At 37.3% G+C, this 12742-nt stretch overlaps 1 protein-coding gene across 3 annotated transcripts in view; it reads right to left on the bottom strand.

The window, feature by feature from the left end:
- EDNRA (endothelin receptor type A) overlaps nt 1-12516 on the bottom strand; it is an 80272-nt gene extending 67756 nt beyond the window's left edge. For all 3 annotated transcript variants that reach the window (XM_046657057.1, XM_046657059.1, XM_046657060.1), the window contains exons 1-2: nt 12420-12516; nt 4141-4259 (exon numbers count right to left, since the gene is read on the bottom strand). The gene's annotated coding sequence lies outside the window, so the exon portion shown is untranslated. The remainder of the gene's footprint in view (nt 1-4140; nt 4260-12419) is intronic.
- Between the last annotated feature and the right edge of the window lie 226 nt (nt 12517-12742).

Raw genomic sequence — 12742 nt, 5'->3', positions numbered from 1 at the left:
AGAGTTCGACTGGCATCTAGGTGGGAGATCTGTGTGGTGCATTTTTCTGGCATGCACAGAACAACAGAGAATTCAGATTGTATTGTAAGTTGGTGGGAAGTCATTGGAGAGCTTTGAATAAGGGAGAGAGATGATCTAATTTATTGATAAATATGTCACTCTGGCCTGAGTAGAAGACAGGGATGCTACTGAACATCCCACAATGCACAGGGAAATCCTCCACAACTGAGGATTAGATGCCCCCAAATTTCAATAGTGTCAGATGAGAAACCCTGGCCCACAGGATCATAATGCAAGTATTTTCTTTGACATTTGATACTGGGTCATAATTTATGTGTTTCTGAAGAAGAAAAACTGACTGTGACTCATGATTAAAAATAATTAAAATGCTCAGGCTTTATCGGATTATTACTATTAAGTTTAGGTATGATATTACTTTCAGGTTACAGGTATTTGGTCGTTCTGGGTACTCCACGGTGCGTTTAAAGTGTTTGTGACCTGTACAGTCTCATGGACTTTTCCCTTCTAGTGCTTACTCTGGCGGATCTGATGCGCTGAGGATGCAGAACTCAGTAAGACTCATTTATTTAGTTGTTTCATGTAGTTCTTTCACCATTGTTGATCCTGAATGTACCCTGGAGATGTGTGTGTGTCTGTATCTATATCTGCATCTGCATCTACCTATGTATACTTCTATGTATCTATATTTTTAATATGAATTCTCTATTTTAATTAACATGACTTTATAGTTTGTTTTAATATTTGCTAGGGTAAATCTCCCATCATTTTTTTTTTTTTTCAGTTTTAAGCTCTTTTTCCAGTCACATTTACTATTACTAAGTAAATTTAGAATCAACTTTTCAGGTTCCATTGAAAATAATTTGGATTTTTGTCAGAATCACATTGAATTTGTAGCCATCAATTGGCAGAAATTGATACCTTTACCAAATGAATCCTCCTATACAAAAAAGAATAATGTATTTTGATATTTATTCAGATTTTTAAAAGAGTTTTCAGAAATATTTTTCTTATACCTTTCTTCTTTGGTTATTTAAAAATATATGTGTATATAAAATTTTTAATTGCTATAAATATGATATTTTATTGCATTTAATAAGTTATTGTTGATTTATAGTAAATATAATTATTTTGGTATACTTATCTTGTATCTTGATCCCTCAGGAAACTCTCTCATTAGTTCTAATAATTTTCAATTGATTATCTTGAACTATAACTATTCAAAGCCTTGTCTATTTTCTTTCTAATATTTATGCTTCCTTTGCTTTCTTGTCTTATTGCATTATTTAGGAACTCCAGAATAATTTTGAATAATAGTGATTTTTTTTTTCTTAATTCTTTCTTACCGTCTACCCTTAAGAAGGTTACTTGCTCTATGTTTCAGGTAGATTCTCTTTATCAAATTAAGGAAGTTTCCTTCTATTCTTAGCTTACTTAGAATTATTCTTAGAGTTACAAAAGAATTGGGAATGGATATAAAATTTTCAAGTTGGTGTGTGTGTGTGTGTGTACCCATCTATCAAATGGTTCTTTAATATATTAATACAGTGAATTGATTTTCTAATTAGAAACCAGTCCTTATATAAGCCCTATTGTGTAAAATGTAATGCTTTCTTCTCTTACTCTATGCTAGATTTGATTTGCTAATATTTTAGTAAGAATTTTAAAATTCACATTCACGAGTAAAATTGGTCTATGGCATTTGCCTAGAGGAACCAAATTTGTTAAAAAAAAATTGAGTGTAGTAGATGAGGCTCACAAAGAGAGAAGCAGAGATTGTAGTAATGGGAGAATGGATGTTTGGTTTCATAACATTTACATTTAGCATTAAAAACAATGCTGTGTAAACATAATCATTGGCAAGAAGGATATGGCCCATAGAAGGCAGCTAGTAGCGTTTGTTATGTACGTATGTGTTTGTGCTAGCTAGTTAGGAGTCTTCTTTTTTTGTTTTATATGTCTAGGGACAATTTAAATAAAATTGAGACTATTAATTTTATTGAGACAAATTCTCCTGTAAAACAGTCTGGGCCTAGTACCTTTTGGGGGCCATGTATTTCCCCCTATATATTTAATTTATGCTATGATTATTATCCAGTTTGGGTTTGCAACTTCTTCTGGAACTATAAATATTTAAGTTTTCTAGGAACATAGCATCTCATCTCGAATTTAAAAATTTCTGTGTAAGTAGACACGTTTTCTTTTAGACTGTGTTAGCTGGGAGCAGATGTGCAGGCTGAGAGACCCCAGGATTGCCAGTGCAAGGAATATTTGGGTGTGGAAGTCACTTCCTTCTCTGTGTGTGTGTGTCCACTGTGGAAGTCTGGAGTTACCTCAGACTTGGCTGTGCTTCCGTTTCTTGCCCTGTGCTAGGAGCCCTGCCCAATTAGAGCCTCTGGAAGCAAACACCCCAGACAGAAGATTTCCATAGACAGGGAGAAGAGGGGACACAGCGGGCTCAGCTGTTTCATAGATATTTCTTTATTACTTTGACAATCTCCTCATCATTCACTCTTCCCCCTACATTTGTGGATTCAGCTTACAGTTTCTTCCTGGCAGAGTCCTTAGGGATGAACGTCTCGCTTACAGCTGTCTTTCCCACACCTATTGGATGTTGCAGTCTTCTCTGGTTTGGATTTTCCATCAGTCTGATCCCATCTGCTTTTTATTTCCTCAAAATTTTGGGTCTACTGATTATACTTTTTCTCGTTTCCAGTGCTGTTAGGGATTCATTGTTTAAAAAATATCTCTTTATATTTTTAAATAGGGTTTGGGAAAGAATGAAAAGTAAACACATGTGTTTAGTCTGTCACCTTGAACAGAAGGTTTTATGGGCTCTGGATAGCAATTGCTATTCCTTTATTAGACTCTTGCTTAGTTGCTTTTCTAACAAACATAACACTTTTTTTCTCTCTGTTCATTAGTTAATATTAGAGTGTTTTTATTGTTTAACATTATGGTATAAATGCAGTATTGCCTAGAAATATTTCTTTTAATCACGTCCAAATCTTTCGTCTACTTATTATGTTTGAACCATGAGCTTATTTGAGCATTGAAAGTTTTTTTTTTTTAAATTAAAATTCTGTGGTCTTTGTGGTAGGCCTTCAGTAAGGCCAGCCTGGAATTCAATCACAAAGTCCACTGAAAAAGATTGATACGTAAGCCCTTGGAAACAGGGACAGTACTGGTGGATCCACTGTCTTCTGCTCAGATACTCAAATGGAACATAAATGATGTCATGAAAGGACCATTGGGTTTGGAGTTTGGAGTCTTATAAGTGGGTCTTGCCTTTAGCACTTACTAGCTGTGGGAACTTAAGCAAGTCCCTTACATTTCTGAACCTCAGTTTCCACATCTACAAAATGGCAATAACTTCTGCACATCCCTATCTCATAGATTTTGAGAGAATGAACGTGAAGGTCCTTTAAGAAACCGAAGTGAGGGGCCGGCCCTGTGGCCGAGTGGTTAAGTTCGTGAGCTCTGCTTCTGCGGCCCAGGGTTTTGCTGGTTTGGATCCTGGGTGTGGACATGGCACCGCTCATCAGGCCATGCTGAGGTGGCGTCCCACATAGCACAACCAGAGGGACCTAAAATATGTACTGGGAGCTTTGGGGAGAAGAAAGAGAAGAAGAAGAAAAAAAGAAGAAGATTGGCAAGAGATGTTAGCTCAGGTGCCAATCTTGAAAAAAAAAGAAACCGAAGTTAGGTAAAAGTAAATTAGTATTAAGTATTCTTATACCTTACCAATGATTATCTTTAAACAAAGACTAGATTAAAAAAATGAATAGAATTGTTGACTTCCTTAAAGAGAGGACAACTTGAATTCAAATATTTATTATTTTTATTATTAAAATGAGATCTTTTGTAAGAGAAAAAGATAAAGGCAGAATAATAAATTCTTTGTTTAATAAACTAGAACAATTCATTAGATCTGATAAAAAATTGAGGTTGTTTTCATCAGTGTTTCAAAATTATGCTTCCTAAAAGGAACTAATTTGGAGTTGTTTTCATAGAAACATCTGGATAGTGGGTTAGAAATGTTTAGAATGTGCCTGGTCTAAATATCCTTAATTTACTTTGGCTGACTAAGACTTTTCTCTAGCATAGATATTTAGGACTCACCTTTCCTTGGTTAGGTCCTTACAATACTTGGTGTCAGCTGAAGAGACGAATTCTTCTCATCAGAATGCCCAATTTGGCAGTCTGTGTGAGTCAGTCTTTAATTTGAGAATTCTGCCAGGCTGGGAATTGTAAAAGGAAAAATTCTGAAGTCAGGCCATGAAAACTCAGGATTTATTTGTGCCCAGCGACTTCACCAGGGAAAATAACCTTGGGGTATATTTATTGCAGAAGAAAATTAAGCATTCTAATGGATTAGAATTAAGCCTTTGGAAAAAGAGAAGAATTCATTAACAAAACGTCCCTCTCTCCTATCCAACCTTCCTGTGACCTGAAATTATGGAAAAAAAATGCTCCAAAGAACAAATATTGTTGAAGGTTTGTTTGTGATAGTTAAAGGGGAATGGCATTTCACAGAAGTGGAACAGAACAACAGATGCTGAACAGAAAGCCCAAGGCTGTCCTGTTTTTCAGTGGCTAAAATGTTAAAAGTTTAAAAACTGATGTTGAGGGCTGGCCTGGTGGCATAGTGGTTAATTTCACGTGCTCCACTTCGGGGCCCAGGGTTCACAGGTTTGGAACCTGGGGGCAGACCTACACACTGCTCATCAAGCCACGCTATGGAGGCATCCCACACAGAAGAACTAGAAGGACTTACAACTAGGATATACAACTATGTACTGGGGCTTTGGGGAGAAAAAAAAAAGAGGAAGATTGGCAACAGATGTGAGCTCAGGGCCAATCTTCCTCACCAAAAAGTACACCTTTAAAAAAAGATTTTTTTTTAAAGATTTTTTTTTTTCCTTTTCCCCCCCCCCCCCCCCCCCCCCCCCCCCGATACATAGCTGTATATTTTAGTTGTGGGTCCTTCTAGTTGTGGCATGTGGGATGCCACCTCAGCATGGCTTGATGAGCAGTGCCATGTCCGCACTCAGGATCCAAACCGGCGAAACCCCGGGCCACCGAAGCAGAGCATAGGAAGTTAACCACTCGGCCATGGGGCCAGCCCCTAAAAAAAGATTTTTAAAACTTAATAAAAAATACAACTGATTTTACTGGTCTAAACATACTTCCTAATTTGCCAAACTCTTTGTAATAATAAATAGTTTGCATATGTGCTCAAATATAGACTATAATAGAATAAAATGTGAATGAATTTAAAACACCTTAATGTGTTTCTTGAGTATCACAAGCTTTCAATTTGTTTTCTTTGTGATACTTTCAAGGTATTGGGGGAATATTGGAAAAAAAAGGAAAAAAGATAGCAGGATTATTTTATTAACTACTCAGAAAGAATGCAAAAATCCTTCTTGAGTTCACTCCTACTCATCCCTGTCGCCTGTCATGGCCCTTTTACAAAGTTTTTTGAGAGAATTGTCTTTACTCATTGTCTCCAAGTTCTCTTTTCCCATTCTCTCTTAAATCCACTTAATGTGAACCAGCCCAGACTAACTGGTCATGTACGACTTTTAGCTTCTTTTTGGTAGATAATCATAGCCACCAAGAGAGGCAAGTGGGAGTTTGCCATTCCTCCACTGTCTCACTACCAGGTTATAATGAAAGCAAGTTTCAGAGCAAATTCTGACACATGCACAACACTTGCTAGAAAGCAGGCACAAAAAGAGTACAAAAATACCAAATCTTTGTCCTTTTAGGTGTCCTGACCACAGCTTGTTGGAAAATGTCATTGAGGCAAATGACAATATTTTGAGGCACCATTCAGACAACTAGAATCCCCTGAATTCAAGGCTGGACACAGGTCCAATAAGAGATCTTGGCTAGGGTACCATTCTGAAGTGCATAGTCTCCAGGGTGTACCAGACTTTTATACTATCTTCGTGCCAAGTGGGAGTGAAATATTTCAGTCAATCCATATTATCATGACTATCACTAATTTCACCTGTGAAAACCCATTCAAACCTCATAGTGGTTATAAGGGAGATCTCAGGTGTTAATCAGAGATAAAAATAACTGAAACGATTTTAGTAACTTCCTTTGTAGTGTGGGCTTTATGGTTTTAGTTGCACCAGAATCACCTGGAGGATTTATTAAAACACAGATTGCTAGGCCCCACCCCCAGATTCAGTAGGGGTGAGTGGGGTCTGAGAATTCACATTACTAACAAGTTCCCAAGGGATGTTATTTCCGGTCTGGGGTGCCCAGTTGAGAACCCTTGATATTATGATTGCAAGTCTATTCAGGTTCAGTCTTTCTTTTCCGGTTAATTTTGGTAAATTTTAGAAAAAGGCATATTGTATTCCATGTATGTTTGGAATCTTAATTCATTAATTTTTAATCCTGATCTTTTCTAATGTACCTATTTAAGATTAAGCTTGCTCCTTTAAGCATCACTTTATTGGCATTGTGCAAGTTTTATATGTAGTATTTTTTGTCGACTTTCAGTTCTAAGCATTTTATAATTTCCAGTATAATTTTTATTTCTTCAATGAATTATTTAGAAGTATAGTTTTTAGTTTCTAATTGTATTTTTTACAGACATTTTGTTATTGATTTCTAACTTTGTTGCATTGCTGCCAGAGAATCCTGTGTGTGTAATATCAATTCTTTAGTATTAGATGAATCTCCCTTAGAACTATAGGGCATGGTTAATTAATGAGATTTCCGTGAGATCTTGGAAACATTCTAAGGCCTCCAGACATCCTTTACCGTACTTAGGTTCTCTCCTTCAGTCCGTTCTCAGACTCTTGACCAGTGGTTCTTTAACTTTAGTATGCATCATCACCACCCTGGGGATTTGTTAAAACACACATTGCTGGGCCCCACCACCAGAGTTTTGGATTCAGTAAGTCAGATGTGGTTGAGGAATTTTGCATTTTTAAGTTTCCAGGTGATACTGAAGCTGCTGGGGATCACATCCACAGAACTGCTGGTCCAAACCATAATGCCTCTTCTTTTTCTCATTACTTTCTTGTCCAAGACCCCTGATTTTGCCTTGAAATCCATTTCTGGTCTTTGCTATCCTAACACCTCTCTATATTTGCTGGGGTTGTTTCATCCAAGAAAGTGAGCTCTATTCTACAAGGTGACTCCAACTCTGAAGGTTCCATTTCCTTTTTCCAGACTTCAAGCTGTAGCTCTACTGATCAGTCTCATCATTGGTTAGTGATTTTCAACCCTCATGTCACAGTACAAAGAACTGTGGAGGTTTTCAAACGTACGTGTTCATGACCCTCTCCCAGAGATTCTGGGATATGAACTAGTCATGTGTGAATTTTAAGTGCTTCATGATTGATTCTTTTTTTTTTGAAACATTGGCACCTGAGCTAACAACTGTTGCCAATCTTTTTTTTTTTTTTTCTGCTTTATGTCCCCAAATCCCCCCAGTACATAGTTGTATATCTTAGTTGTAGGTCCTTCTAGTTGTGGCATGTGGGATGCCGCCTCAACATGGCCTGATGAGTGGTGCCATGTCCACGCCCAGGATCCCAACCAGCGAAACCCTGGGCCCCCGAAGCGGAGCTGGAGAACTTAACCACGCGGCCACAGGGCCCGGGGCCGGCCCCATACATGCTTCCTCTTAACTCAGTATTTATTGACTAAATTACTTCTTTAGTAGTTGGCAGAATGATGGCTTTTCTTGTGTTGGTCATTGTCATTTAAACTATTTATCTCCTCTTTTAAATGCTAAACTTCTTTGGGAAGATAGGGGAATCTATCTGACACTTCTCTGTAAAGATTTAAAGGGGCCTAAAAACATCTTATAGCTGGTGTTTGTGGATTGAAATCAGATTGATAGTGGTCACCAAGTGAAAGTTCAAGAAATCTGGTTAGAAAGTAGAACCAAATAGCTCTGCCATTTTCCTAAGATGAAGTCAACCTGAATAGATCTTTTGGCATATGCTGATGTAAAAAATGAACATAAATCAAAATCTCATTGCAAGTATTTTTTAGTGATTTGGGCTTTGAAACAATAAAAGAAAGAACGGAGACATATTCTTACACTCTCTGCAAGTATTCAACAATATGCCTCATTGGCTGGAACACATCGTTTCTTTCCTTGGAAAAATTTTTTTTTCTATTGAGAAATACTCTTTCTGGCTACAATTTGAAATAACAACCAGGTTATAGGACATTGAAAAGGATCTCTGTGATTATAGCTGCTGGGATTTGGCTAAAGGAAAAGGTAACAAGAAACACTGGCTGCCAAGAATGAACGATTCTGGTATTAATTGACATGTCTGGGCTAAATTGTCTTCAAGGATGTGGTTAAAGTAACAAAGAGGTAATAATTATTTACTCCAAAGAGCTACGTGCTCGGTCTTGGCAGTCTTATAATGAATAAAATGTTTAATAGATTCTTTATGTTTATGTTTAACTAGAATATGAAACAGTATTCATTAAATTTAGGAGAAAGTCTTAAGTGACCAGACCAGAAGCAAGTAAAAAATTCAGGTAATAAATTTTGGAAATTTAGGCCAGCCAGGGCTAGTGCTCATCCCCTACTTATGGCTGTAAATAAATCACCCAACTTTGCCTGATATTTATTTTCTCTCCTAAAATAACCATAATAGATTTTTTTTTCCAGAGAAGAGATTTATTGCAAACTTATAATGTGACCTTGAGTTAGTACCGCTTTGGGTCTCAGTTTAACTATCTATGAAATTGGAGTTGAATTCAATAATCTCTAAGGGGCATTTCTACTCTAAGACATCCAGCAGTATATGACAGCATGGTTTTCTCCTCTATTTTATTTGGCTGGCTGTATTTCTTTGCAAGCTCCCTAAGTGGGGATTTCTTTCTTTTTCTTCCTTCCTTCTTTTCTTTCTTTCTTTTCTTCCTTTCTTCCTTTCCTTTCCTTTCTTTCCTTCTTCCTCCCTCCCTCCCTTCTCTCCTTCCTTCCTCTCTCTCCCTCCTTCCCTCCCTTTCACCCTTCCTTCCTTTTATCCCTTTCTCTCTCTGTCTCTCTCTCCCCCGCCCTCTCCCCACCTCCGGTCTCTATAAATACATCAGTAATATTTGTGGAAGGCACTGTGCTGAGTGTTTTTCGTATAATTCCATTTCAGTCACCTCATAGTTCTGTTATCCTTATTTTGCGAATGAGGAACTGAGGCTTGGAGAAATTTTGTAACTTATCCCATATCACAGAGCCAGTGAATGGTAAAAAGGCGTTTACATCCAAGTGAGTCCAACTCCAAATCCATGCTCTTTTTATCTATGTTGCTGCTTTTTGTCTTGTCTCTCTCTTTTTCTTTCCTTATTTTTGTACCAAATCAGCTATAGTATCCCTTTTCTTTCCATTTTGTTTGGCTATGGTGGCAATAGTCCTAAGACTTTAAATCCTCATGTGGTTGGAATTATTCCTGTTCTTACAGAACATAAACTTGATATATTATATGTTCTAGAATTATGCACCTTTTCTTAAACTCTAAGTAACCCCTTGGATAGCCAAAATTTCCGTAGTCTCTGTAAGTTATTTTTCCTATTTGTTCCTCAGTTCTGCTTTTAAAGCAAGATTTTCAGTAATTTTCTAAAATTCACGTTTTCCTTGAAAATCCACCTGGACCTCTTTTTCATGTCCTTCATAAGTGTCTGTTGGCACTCTTTCCCTTGATAGCTACATTCCCTTGTTTTATCTCTTGGTATAAGCCTTTATCGTTCACTTCTTAATCTTTCCTATAAGCTTTTCCCATGTGCCAGTGTTATGCGTTTGCAAAGACACTTCTCTCCATCATTCCAAAGAAGAATAAACGCACTCCTCTACTTCTGACATTAAAATGGAAACAAATCCGCTGCACTCCCAAAAGCTTTGCGCTATGGTACAATATCCAGGGTATCTTAAAATCCCATTAGCACTATTATTCCTTGGAGAATGCTTATTTATGAAGATAGAGACAGTTCCTGATATCCTTTGAAGATGAAAACCAATTCTACTGGATACCACCATGGACTGGCATCTAGCTTTGGTTAAAGTGGTAAAATTTGCTTTTGAATAACTGAGAGAAAGTAAGACTTTAACATATTGTTCATATTCTTATATATTTTTTCACAAAAATACGTTTGTAGCATCACTAACATACTTATTAACCTGTCATAAGGAAGAGCTGAAAAATAAATTTATGCTAAGATACAGTCTAGCACTCTAAGAAATACAAATGCAAGCAGCTCCTGCCATGAGACTTCAACTGTTACCAATCATTATTTATTCTAGTGGTGAATGCTTTTTGGAAAATTTACTTCCAGAGACAAAGGTTTTCTCCCTTGAAGTATTTGTATGCTTTCTTTCATTGGCGTTATATAACTCACTGTGTTTTCCTTTTGGTCTTGACTGCCAAGAAGCTTGGGGCCAAGCGTGGAGCTCAGTCATGGTAAGTCTATTATCCTTTGTGGTCAGGATATTTGTCTCTTTCTCCTTTTCTGGTTTTAATTTCTGTTTCAACAGTATTTATGCCTGCTTTTAATGAAAAGCTATATCAAATTCCCTCTCTCTCTTTTAAGTAGGGAAGAAGTAATAATAAATAAATAGTAATGGATTTATTACTTTGGATAAAATGCAATTCATTTGGATTTTTTTTCAGAGTCAAAAATTTGCTTCTAGGCTCCTCTTGTCTGACAGTAATTTAGAACTTGATTTAACTTTGCGTTAAAACACACACATGCATGCACCCTCTATGCAGCAACCCTGTGTAACAAAGTCTTTACTTTCTTCTTCTTTATCAGAAAGGAGGTAGTGGTTTTGTGTTTGGCTCTTTTAATTTGCTGTGGCCCACAGTTTTCCAAAGACTCCTCTTCCAAATGGAAGGCTCAGCTCTCTCGTCCTCCACCTCCTAGGGGCTCACATCTGAAGGTGGTGGGTGTGGTGTGAGTGAGGACAAGGTCTCACTTTCTGTAGTTCCCTATATCTGTCTTTTTGGATCAGCCAGGAGAAAATTCTCATAGCAACCTAGTCATTTATTCTTCTCAACAGTTTGGCTCCTTAGCTAAATTATTATTCTATCTAGCCTAGTCACCCCAAGGTTCACAACCTGCTGAATGTCTCTAGGTCTTTGCCAGTATTCTTAAAGAAAACTATAAATATGTATGCATGTATGTATATACATACACATACTTTTATACTTTTTACTATATACAATATATAAAAATATATATGTGTGTATATATATTATATATATTATATATACACACACATACACATATATATGCACACAAGCATATTCCAAACAACATTAGAATTTCCTAAACTTAAAAATTGTTCACTGTCCCATCATCTTAGTAAATTATGTATTATAATATTTCCTACTTGGAAAACCCAACTCTTCATATATTTTAAACCTACTGAAGAAAAATGGAATAATATTTAAAATAAAATTTAAAAATTAAAAATTAAAATTAAGATAAATTTATGAAACGGTACTCTTACAACCTAGGTTAAAAGGTAAAAATCTTTTTAGGATGAGCACATATTGGTATTTGCAGAGCCTTGCTTTTTTTCTGTCTCTCTCAGTTTCCACTCATCTCTTTCCATCATTTTGGTCTGATTTCTCTTTTCCCTCCACCTTAGGGCTCTCTTGGGTTCTTCTGGTTTGCCTTCAGTCTTTTGCTTTTTCTTCACCTATTCCCTTCGAGGACTAATTCAGCATTGTAAAAATCTCTTGCAGAAATAACATGTATTTTGTTTCTTGTTATCAGATGTATCATTTACCTCTGTTACATGTTTGCTTTATGTACGTGCCCACCCACCCCACCCTATACTAAATGCCAAAGAGTCAAAAAGTTTTTATGAACAAACTTGCCTTGCATTTTGGAACATCTTTCTTTTCCAGCCTATCATTAGCATATGACCCTAGTATTTGGTTAATTCCCATAAAATGTGACAACATTGAATTAGGCATACTTGTCAGCAAATCTTGTCCATGAAAAGTGGCTACTGCCTGTGGCCGAACGTCCTGGACCTCATTCAAGGGGATGTTTGTACTTTGTCTCAAGATCAAATGTTCCAAGAGGCATATTTTGAAAGCTCAAAGGACCTCAACTTTTTCTTTCTTTCTGAGAAATGGGCAGTCCCTTCTCCACCCTCACTGGAGCAATGACTCCTGAATGGTTTCTAGGAACTCTCCCCTTCCTGCACTCCAGCATGCAGCCCTGTACTTTTACTTGACTTGGATAATTACAATTACTAATTATCTTTGAAGGATTTGTCTGAAAAGAACAATCTGCTTCTAGAGGAAGAGCGTCTACAGAAATCTGAACTTCCCGGACACAATAAATCCAGCCGCCCCGGGGGCTCGCTCCCCCCCCCCCCCCCCCCCCCCCCCTTGCCTTACCTGAGCTTTCCCTGCTTCCACATCTGGAACTCCTTGCTGCTCTCCCCACCCCAACCCAAAATGTTTGGAGTAGAAATAGTAAAGGGCAGTCAAGGCTTGGAAATCTTATTCCTACCAAAGTGGGCGTGTAGTTGGCACCTCCAATAATAAATCAAAAAGGACCTGAGTTACCGTTCCAGCTCTGCCATAAACTACCTATGTGACCTTTGGAAAATTATTTAACCTCTGAGGTTCTCTTCATCTATCAGATGAGAAACAACTACCCTGCACACCTCACAAGGTTCATGAGAATGGAATGTGGTAATGTGTATGGACGAGCTTTA

This window comes from Equus quagga, chromosome 3 (assembly GCF_021613505.1).
Source record: "Equus quagga isolate Etosha38 chromosome 3, UCLA_HA_Equagga_1.0, whole genome shotgun sequence".
In the NCBI taxonomy this organism is placed as follows: Eukaryota; Metazoa; Chordata; class Mammalia; order Perissodactyla; family Equidae; genus Equus; species Equus quagga.
The sequence above is the reverse complement of the archived record's forward strand: the minus strand, read 5'-3'. Positions and strand labels throughout refer to the sequence as shown.